The sequence below is a fragment of the Arachis ipaensis genome, chromosome B3 (genome assembly GCF_059453495.1).
Source record: "Arachis ipaensis isolate K30076 ecotype BB chromosome B3, ASM5945349v1, whole genome shotgun sequence".
Taxonomy (NCBI): Eukaryota; Viridiplantae; Streptophyta; class Magnoliopsida; order Fabales; family Fabaceae; genus Arachis; species Arachis ipaensis.
This window is the reverse complement of record NC_142438.1, coordinates 100,387,553-100,398,037: the sequence shown is the minus strand read 5'-3', so window position 1 is coordinate 100,398,037 and position 10,485 is coordinate 100,387,553. Positions and strand designations below refer to the sequence as shown.

Here is a 10,485-nt window from a genome sequence, read left to right as displayed (position 1 = left end):
AACACTTTGAATGTCAAGATGAACACCAAGAACACTTTGAATGTCAAGATGAACATCAAGAACATGTTTTTGAAAATTTTTAAGAAAAGAAAAGCATGCAAGTCACCAAACTTAAAAGTTTTTAATTTTAAGACACTAACAAATTGAAAATGCATATGAGAAACAAGAAAAGATGCACAACAAGAAAATGCAAAAATCAAACAAAGAAGATAATCAAGAACAACTTAAAGATCATGAAGAACACTATGCATGAGTTTTCAAAAATTTAAAGAAAATTAAAGGCATGCAATTGACACCAAACTAAAAATTTTGACACAAGACTCAAACAAGAAACACAAAATTTTTGGTTTTTATGATTTTGTTAAATTTTTTTTTTTTGGATTTTTCGAAAATTATTTGGAAAAAAAAAATAAGAAACTCAAAATTTTTAATAAAGATTCCAGGAATCATGCAATGTTAGTCTAAAGTTTCAGTCTAAAGAGATTAGACAGGGCAGAACAAATTTCAGCAGGACATTACATACAACAGCCAAATTGATGGGAATCAACTGACTCCTGTGATGATAAAAGCATCATCTGAAACTCTAGAATTTATTCTTAAAAATTCTGAAGAACATAGAATAATTTATTTTATAAATTTCTTTTTTGAAAATTTTTTGAAAATAGAAATAAAAATAAAAATAAAAATCTTAAAATTAAAATAAAATTACCTAATCTGAGCAACAAGATGAACCGTCAGTTGTCTAAACTCGAACAATCCCTGGCAACGGCGCCAAAAACTTGGTGCATGAAATCGTGATCGTTCATTCCTTGGTAACGGCGCTAAAAACTTAATACGCACATTCATAATCTTAGTTCTTCTTCACAATCTCGCACAACTAACCAGCAAGTGTATTGGGTCGTCCAAGTAATAAACCTTACGTGAGTAAGGGTCGATCCCACGGAGATTGTCGGCTTGAAGCAAGCTATGGTCACGTTGTAAATCTCAGTCAGGCGGATTTAAATGGTTATGGTGAATTGATAATTAAAATATAATTAAAATATAAAATAGGATAGAGATACTTATGCAATTCATTGGTGAGAATTTCAGATAAGCGTATAGAGATGCTTTTGTTCCTTCTGAACCTCTGCTTTCCTACTGTCTTCATCCAATCATTCCTACTCCTTTCCATGGCAAGCTTTATGTAGGGCATCACCGTTGTCAATGGCTACTTCCCGTCCTCTCAGCGAAAATGGTCCAAAATGTGCTGTCACCGCACGGCTAATCATCTGTCGGTTCTCGATCATACTGGAATAGGATTCAGTAATCCTTTTGCGTCTGTCACTACGCCCAGCACTCACGAGTTTGAAGCTCGTCACAGCCATCCCTTCTCAGATCCTACTCGGAATACCACAGACAAGGTTTAGACTTTCCGAATCTCAAGAATGGCCGCCAATAATTCAATCTTGTTTGCATGTAGAACGAAAGTGTTTATCAGGCACGCGTTCATAAGTGAGAATGATGATGAGTGCCACATAATCATCACATTCATCATGTTCTTGTGTGCGAATGAATATCTTAGAGAAGAAATAGGATTGAATTGAATGGAAAAACAATAGTACTTTGCATTAATTCATGAAGAACAGCAGAGCTCCACACCTTAATCTATGGTGTGTAGAAACTCTACCGTTGAAAATAAATAAGTGAAAATAGGGTAGACATGGCCGAGTGGCCAGCCTCCCATGGAGGTCTCAAAATGTAAAAGTTACATAATGTGTTCCAGCGATATGAAATAAATCACTAAAAGTAGTTTTTATACTAAACTAGTAACTAGGGTTTACAGAAATGAGTAAATGATGCAGAAATCCACTTCCGGGCCCACTTGGTGTGTGCTTGGGCTGAGCATTGAAGCTTTCACGTGTAGAGGTTTTCCTTGGAGTTGAACGCCAGTTTGTAACTTGTTTCTGGCGTTTAACTCTGCTTTGCAACTTGTTTCTGGCGTTTAACGCCAAAATAGGGCAGAAAGCTAGCATTGAACGCCAGTTTGCGTCATCTAAACTTGGGCAAAGTATGGACTATTATATATTTCTAGAAAGACCTGGATGTCTACTTTCCAACGCAATTGAGAGTGCACCATTTGGACTCTTGTAGCTCCAGAAAATCCACTTTGAGTGCAGGGAGGTCAGAATCCAACAGCATCTGCAGTCTTTCTTCAGCCTCTGAATCTGATTTTTGCTCAAGTTCCTCAATTTCAGCCAGAAATTATCTGAAATCACAAAAAAATACACAAACTCATAGTAAAGTCCAGAAATGTGATTTTTATTTAAAAACTAATAAAAATATACTAAAAACTAACTAAATCATACTAAAAACTATCTAAAACAATGCCAAAAAGCGTATAAATTATCCGCTCATCAATATTCAAGGAACACCCCTTAGCCTCTACTTGTCATACCTTTCAAGCCTAGTTGCTTTTCATGACTCATTTTCTTTTTAGTTCATTCAAGGTTCTACACTTAGTTCCTTATCTCTTAGTTTTGTTTTTTGAGCAGTCCCACTTGGTCTTAGCCTCTTTTACTCTTATTTTTGTAACAACTCACAGTAACTCTTATGGAAACAAACTATTCTTTTTATTGATGTTGATAAAACTTGAAGTAACATTACATTTTCTTTCTTGTAATATAAAGGACTCATAAAAGACTTCAGGACATATGAAAACTAAGCATTAAACATAAACTATCCTAACATTGCAACTTATTATCAAACAGAAATTTTAACATGAAGAAACTAAACAGAATTTCAGAAATTTAAGAGTGTCAACCATGGGACTTAACAACCTTGAGTAGCTTCAGTTCATTGGCCCTTTTCCTTTGTCTTTCTTTTTGGAGGAGGAGGAGTCATCATCATCCTTTTTGGAGGACCCCTCTTTTGCCTTTTTGTCCTTGGACTTCCAAAATCCCAGCCTCCTCATGTAAGATTTTACATTTTCTTTATGCTGGTATGCAATTTCTTCCTGCCTTGCACTGAGTTCCTCCATCTTCTGCATGTAGGTTGGATAATTGGGGTTCATGTTGGCTACTACATTGCACAAGTAGCTCAATTTTGTTTGTGCGTAGCAGTCATATTCCCCTCTTGCTATGGTTCTGGCTTCATAGAGATGCCTAAACTCAGCAAGGCTCCCTAGTTGGCATTGTTGTTGTTCCAGAATTATTCCGAGGCTCCCTTGCATCTCTCCCCAATTGATCTGGTCTTGCTGCTCCTTCATGTGTTCCATACTCCTTTGGAGTTGTTATATGTTCTCATTCACTTGGTCCCATTGTTGTCGTTCCTTGAGTTGGTTGACATCCTCTCTCAGATGGTGTATGTCTCCTTTCATTTGGTGTATGTCTCCTTGCAATTGTTTCCAGTTGAATCCTTTAGGAAATTGTTGGTATTGTTGGTATGGTGGTGGTTGGAGTGCTAAGCAGTGTGGTTGCTCTTCAGCCCCTTCTTCTTGTTGTGGTTGCCCTTGTGGTACATGAGCATGAGCTCTATGCTCCCTTCTCCTCTCAAGTGGGTTAACAGCCACCACTTTGGCCATCTTCTTGGCAGTTATGGGCTTATCTTGATCCACTAGTGCTTCATCAATGATCTTCTCAACCCCTGATTCATCACATAGCCTTTGGATGATGCTGGAGAAGGCCAACTTTGTGCTATCCTTGGTACTTTTCAGTACCCTATTAATGTTGTTGGCAATCATCTCCCCAACATTCACGTTCTCTCCCTTCATGATGTTGTATATAAGCACAGCCCTTTCTAGTGTTACCTCAGAGGTGTTAGATATTGGGTTGAGAGATCTTTTAACAAAGTCCAGCCACCCTCTTGCTTGGGGGGCTCAAGTCTCTTCTCCCCAGCTGGTTTGGTCTCCCATCCTTGTCATTTATCCATTGCACATTCAGCACACAAATCTCATTGAGGATTTCATCAATCCTGGGTCTTGTTGCTTCATCCTTTCTTCATAGCTCCGGGTTGAGCTTGTTTGCTTCACCATCAACATCCTATCTATGTTGGAGGAGCTATAGTCAATAGCCTTCTCCCTCACATAGCTAAGATAACCATAGGGTTGCCCAGGCTGAGGCACTGCATTGGCATAGAATTCTCTAACCAAGCTTTCCACCACCTTCCTTGGTGGGTTGCACAAGAGTACCCATCCTCTATTGTTGATCTCTCTATTGATCTCAGGGTTCTCATTCCTCCCCAGTTAGAAGCCAACCTCCGGAATGATTTGCCTCTCACTCACCCAACCATAAAATTGGTTTTGGTTAAATGCTAAGAGAAACTTGTAGTCATTGTGGCTTGAGGACTCTTAAGTTGGTTCCTTAGTCTTCCTCTTCTTTGATGCTGAGGCTCTTGGTGGTGCCATTGGGATGAGAAAAGGAATTAGAAAGGGTGAAAAAAAAATTGAAGTTGAAGAAACTGGAAGAAAAGGTAAGGAGTAGAGCAAGGGTTTGCTCCACAACACCAAACTTAGGACTTGATTGTCCCTAATCAAGTAGGAGAAAGAGTGGTAAAGAAGATGAGAAGAAAGGAGGAAGTATGAGTGTTCTTTTCGTGTGTGAAGTTGGGGTTTGAAGTGTGAAGAAAGGTGGGATGGCTAATGGCTTTTATAGGATTGAAAAGTGTGGTATGGAGGGTGGAAAGTGAAAGCAATTCAATGTTTTTCCACTTGGGGAGTGGCGCCTAGCGTGGGAAGAGGCGCCAATCCTTATCCCTTTTGGCTTTCTGCATGTGTTGAGTTTCAAAGTGTAAGTACACTTTGACTTCTTGCTTTATGAGCTATCAATCATGTGGGCCACATCCTTTCCCCTGAAAATAAAAACCGAAACCCCATTAGTAATGACAAAAGAATCCTTCACATTCCTTTTAGTATGAGCTAATCAAATTGCAACTGATGAGTGTCCCTTAGGACACCAAACTTATTTCCATTGCAATTAATAAATTGGTTTCATCATTGGGTTTTAATGTATTCATAAGAGTGAAATAATTCCAATCCTTTCACATTCCTTCACTTTTAATCCATTTCGAACACATTAAAACCAACTTTTATGCACCCACCAATTTATTAAATGCTTTTAAACTTGAATCATGTTGGGCTTACAATGTGATCTTCATATGGTGGTGGCCACACCAAACTTAATCTCTGGGCTTACTTCTCAAAATTGATCCATTCAAATGGTCATAAGCCTAGATTAAGTGAGTTAGTGGCCTGATGAGCGTATAATTTATACGCTTTTTGGCATTGTTTTTAGTATGTTTTTAGTAGGATCTAGTTACTTTTAGGGATGTTTTCCTTAGTTTTTATGTTAAATTCACATTTCTAGACTTTACTATGAGTTTGTGTGTTTTTCTGTAATTTCAGGTATTTTCTGGCTGAAATTGAGGGACTTGAGCAAAAATCAGATTCAGAGGTTGAAAAAGGACTGCTGATGCTGTTGGATTCTGACCTCCCTGCACTCAAAGTGAATTTTCTGGAGCTACAGAACTCTAAATGGCGCGCTTCCAATTGCGTTGGAGAGTAGACATCCAGGGCTTTCCAGCAATATATAATAGTCCATACTTTGGCCAAGAATTGACGACGTAAACTGGCGTTCAACGCCAGCCTTCTGCCCAAATCTGGCGTCCAGCGCCAGAAAAGGATCCAAAACCAGAGTTGAACGCCCAAACTGGCACAGAAACTGGCGTTCAACTCCATAAATGGCCTCTGCACGTGTAACACTCAAGCCCAAGCCTAAGCACACACCAAGTGGGCCCCGGAAGTGGATTTATGCATCAAATACTTACTCATGTAAACCCTAGTAGCTAGTTTATTATAAATAGGACCTCTTACTATTGTATTAGACATCTTTGGATTATCTTATGATCCTTTGATCACGTTTTGGGGGCTGGCCATCTCGGCCATGCCTGGACCTTCACTTATGTATTTTTAACGGTAGAGTTTCTACACTCCATAGATTAAGGTGTGGAGCTCTGCTGTTCCTCAAAGATCAATGCAAAGTACTACTGTTTTCTATTCAATTCTTCTTATTTCGCTTCTAAGATATCCATTCGCACCCAAGAACGTGATGAAGGTGATGATTATGTGTGACGCTCATCATCCTTCTCCCTTATGAACGCGTGCCTGACAAACACTTCTGTTCTACATGAATTAAGCTAGAATGAGTATCTCTTAGATCTCCTAACCAGAATCTTCGTGGCGTAAGCTAGAATGATGGCGGCATTCAAGAGAATCCGGAAGGTCTAAACCTTGTCTGTGGTATTCTGAGTAGGATTCAATGATTGAATGACTGTGACGAGCTTCAAACTCGCGAGTGCTGGGCGTTAGTGACAGACGCAAAAGGAGGGTGAATCCTATTCCAGCATGATCGGGAACCGACAGATGAATAGCCGTGCCGTGACAGGGTGCGTGAGCATATTATTCACTGAGAGGAGGGGATGTAGCCACTGACAACGGTGATGCCCTTGCATAAAGCCAGCCATGGAAAGGAGTAAGACTGATTGGATGAAGATAGCAGGAAAGCAGAAGTTCAGAGGAACGAAAAGCATCTCCATTCGCTTATCTGAAATTCCTACCAATGATTTACATAAGTATCTCTATCCCTATTTTACTATATAATATTCGAAAACACCATTATCACTTTATATCTGCCTGACTGAGATTTACAAGGTGACCATAGCTTGCTTCATACCAACAATCTCCGTGGGATTCGACCCTTACTCACGTAAGGTATTACTTGGACGACCCAGTGCACTTGCTGGTTAGTTGTATCGAAGTTGTGAAAATCATGAATTAAGATCAGAGCACCAAGCTTTGGAGCCATTACCAGGATTTGTTCGAGCCTGGAGATCACAATTTCGTGCACCAAGTTTTTGGCGCCGTTGCCGGGGATTGTTCGAGTTTGGACAACTGACGGTTCATCTTGTTGCTCAGATTAGGTAATTTTCTTTTTGTTTTCTTTTCAAAAATTTTTCAAAAATCTTTCAAAAATTCTTCTTTGTTTTCAAAAAAAAAAAATGTTTTCAAAAATAAATTATTCTATGGCTTCAAAATTTTTAAGAATGAATTCTAGTGTTTCATGAAATATGTTGAGTCATATCTGGCTGTAAAGCCATACCCAAACTACTTTGGGATTGGTATTCAACTAATCACTCCAGCCCATGTAATTATATGTTGCAGCCTGGCTGGCTGTAAAGCCATGTCTAATTCTTTTGGATAGAGCATGTTATGCTTGTCATGTCTGAATTACACTCATATTTTGATTAAAGCTTGGCTGGCTATTAAGCCATGCCTGACCCTTTGATTGGAGCTTTAAGACTAACATGGCAAGATTCCTGGAATTCATATTAAAAATTTTGGAATCCTTATTTTTTCTTTTAAATTTTCGAAAAATATAAATAAAAATCCAAAAAAAAATTAGAAAATCATAAAAATCAAAAATATTTTCTGTTTCTTGTTTGAGTCTTGAGTCATGTTATAAGTTTGGTGTCACTTGCATATGCATCTTGCATTTTTTCGAAAATATCATGCATTCATAGTGTTCTTCATGATCTTCAAGTTGTTCTTGGTAAGTCTTCTTGTTTGATCTTGATGATTTTTTGTTTTGTGTCCTTTCATGTTTATCATATGCATTCTTGAATTCTTAGTGTCTAAGCATTAAAGAATTCTAAGTTTGGTGTCTTGCATGTTTTCTTTGCATTAAAAATTTTTCAAAAATATGTTCTTGATGTTCATCATGATCTTCATAGTGTTCTTGGTGTTCATCTTGACATTCATAGCATTCTTGCATGCATTCATTGTTTTGATCTAAAAATTTCATGCATTGCATAATTTTCATGTTTTTCATAAAAATTTCAAAAATCAAAAAAATATCTTTCCCTTTTTCTCTCATCAAATTCGAAAATTTGAGTTGACCTTTTCAAAAATTTTTAAAATCAAGTTGTTGCCAATGAGTCAAATCAAATTTTCAATTTGAAAATCTTATCTTTTTCAAAATCTTTTTCAAAAATCAAATCTTTTTCAAAATTCTTAGTTATTTTCGAAAATTCCAAAAATATTTTTCAAAAATCTTTTTCTCATTTTAAATCATAATTTTCGAAAATAACTTAAACAATTAATGTTTTGATTCAAAAATTTGAAGTTTGTTACTTGCTTGTTAAGAAAGATTCAAACTTTAAGTTCTAGAATCATATCTTGTGATTTCTTATGAATCAAGTCATTAATTGTGATTTTAAAAATCAAATCTTTTTCAAAACTAATTTCAATCATATCTTTTCAAAAAAAATATCTTCTTATCTTATCTTTTTCAAAAAAAAAACAATATCTTTTCAAAATATCTTCCTAACTTCTTATCTTTTCAAAAATTTGTTTCAACTAACTAACTAACTTTTTGTTTGTTTCTTAACTTTTTCAAAACCACCTAACTAACTCTCTCTCTCATTTTTCGAAAATATCTCCCCCTTTTTCAAAAATTTCTTTTTAATTAACTAATTATTTTTATTTTTTTTTATTTCAAAAAAAAAATATTTTCGAATAATACTAACAAATTTTCAAAAACCATTTTCAAAAATCACTAACTCTTTTTCAAAAATATTTTCGAAAATTTCCTCTCCCCCATCTTACTCTATTTATTCATTCATATCCTAACATCTCATTTCACCTCCTTCCATCCTTACAGTTGTGTTTCTTCCTTTACATCACATTCTTTATCTCCACATCTTTTCTTCCACTCACACAGGGATCCTTATACTGTGGTATAAAGGATCTCCATTATTATTATCATTTTTCTGGCCATTCTTCCTTGTCATATGAGCAGGAGCAAGGATAAGAACATTCTTGTGGAAGCAGATCCAGAACCTGAAAGGACTCTGAAGAGAAAATTAAGAGAAGCTAAAATACAACAATCCAGAGATAACCTTTCAGAAATTTTCGAACAGGCAGAGGAGATGGCAGCCGAAAATAATAATAATGAAAGGAGAATGCTTGGTGACTTCACTGCACCTAATTCCAATTTACATGGAAGAAGCATCTCCATTCCTGCCATTGGAGCAAACAACTTTGAGCTGAAACCTCAATTAGTTTCTCTGATGCAGCAGAACTGCAAGTTTCATGGACTTCCATCTGAAGATCCTTTTCAGTTCTTAACTGAATTCTTGCAGATATGTGATACTATTAAGACTAATGGAGTAGATCCTGAAGTCTACAGGCTCATGCTTTTCCCTTTTGCTGTAAGAGACAGAGCTAGATTATGGTTGGATTCTCAACCCAAAGACAGCCTGAACTCTTGGGATAAGCTGGTCATGGCTTTCTTCGCCAAGTACTTTCCTCCTCAAAAGCTGAGCAAGCTTAGAGCTGATGTTCAAACCTTCAGACAGAAAGAAGGTGAATCTCTCTATGAAGCTTGGGAAAGATACAAACAGTTGACCAAAAAGTGTCCTTCTGACATGCTTTCAGAATGGACCATCCTAGATATATTCTATGATGGTCTGTCTGAGTTATCTAAGATGTCATTGGACACTTCTGCAGGTGGATCCATTCACCTAAAGAAAACGCCTGCAGAAGCTCAAGAACTCATTGACATGGTTGCTAATAACCAGTTCATGTACACTTCTGAAAGGAATCCTGTGAGTAATGGGACGCCTATGAAGAAGGGAGTTCTTGAGGTTGATACTCTGAATGCCATATTGGCTCAGAACAAAATATTGACTCAGCAAGTCAATATGATTTCTCAGAGTCTGCATGGAATGCAAGCTGCATCCAACAGTACTCAAGAGGCACCTTCTAAAGAAGAAGCCTATGATCCTGAGAACCCTGCAATAGCAGAGGTAAATTACTTAGGTGAACCTTATGGAAACACCTATAACTCAACATGGAGAAATCATCCAAATTTCTCATGGAAGGATCAAAAGCCTCAACAAGGCTTTAATAATGGTGGAAGAAACAGGTTTAGCAATAGCAAGCCTTTTCCATCATCAACTCAGAAACAGACAGAGAACTCTGAACAAAATGCTTCTAATTTAGCAAATCTAATCTCTGATCTATCTAAGGCCATTGTAAGTTTCATGAATGAAACAAGGTCTTCCATTAGAAATCTGGAAGCACAAGTGGGCCAGCTGAGTAAAAGGATCACTGAAATCCCTCCTAGTACTCTCCCAAGCAATACAGAAGAGAATCCAAAAGGAGAGTGCAAGGCCATTGACATAAGCGCCATGGCCGAACCTATGAGGAGAGGAGAGGACGTGAATCCCAAGGAGGAAGACCTCCTGGGACGTCCAGTGATCAATAAGGAGCTTCCCTTTGGGGAACCAAAGGACTCTGAGGCTCATCTAGAGAACATAGAGATTCCATTGAACCTCCTTATACCCTTCATGAGCTCTGATGAGTATTCCTCTTCTGAAGAGAATGAGGATGTCACTGAAGAGCAAACTGCCAAGTTTCTTGGTGCAATCATGAAGCTGAATGCCAAATTGTTT

The 10,485-nt window shown here is 37.5% G+C and overlaps 1 non-coding gene across 1 annotated transcript; it reads right to left on the bottom strand.

The window, feature by feature from the left end:
• Window positions 1-9,354: 9,354 nt before the first annotated feature.
• On the bottom strand, window positions 9,355-9,462 carry LOC148571767 (small nucleolar RNA R71). The gene has a single exon (XR_015908805.1). It is a non-coding gene; the product is annotated as a small nucleolar RNA R71 (small nucleolar RNA).
• Window positions 9,463-10,485: the final 1,023 nt, after the last annotated feature.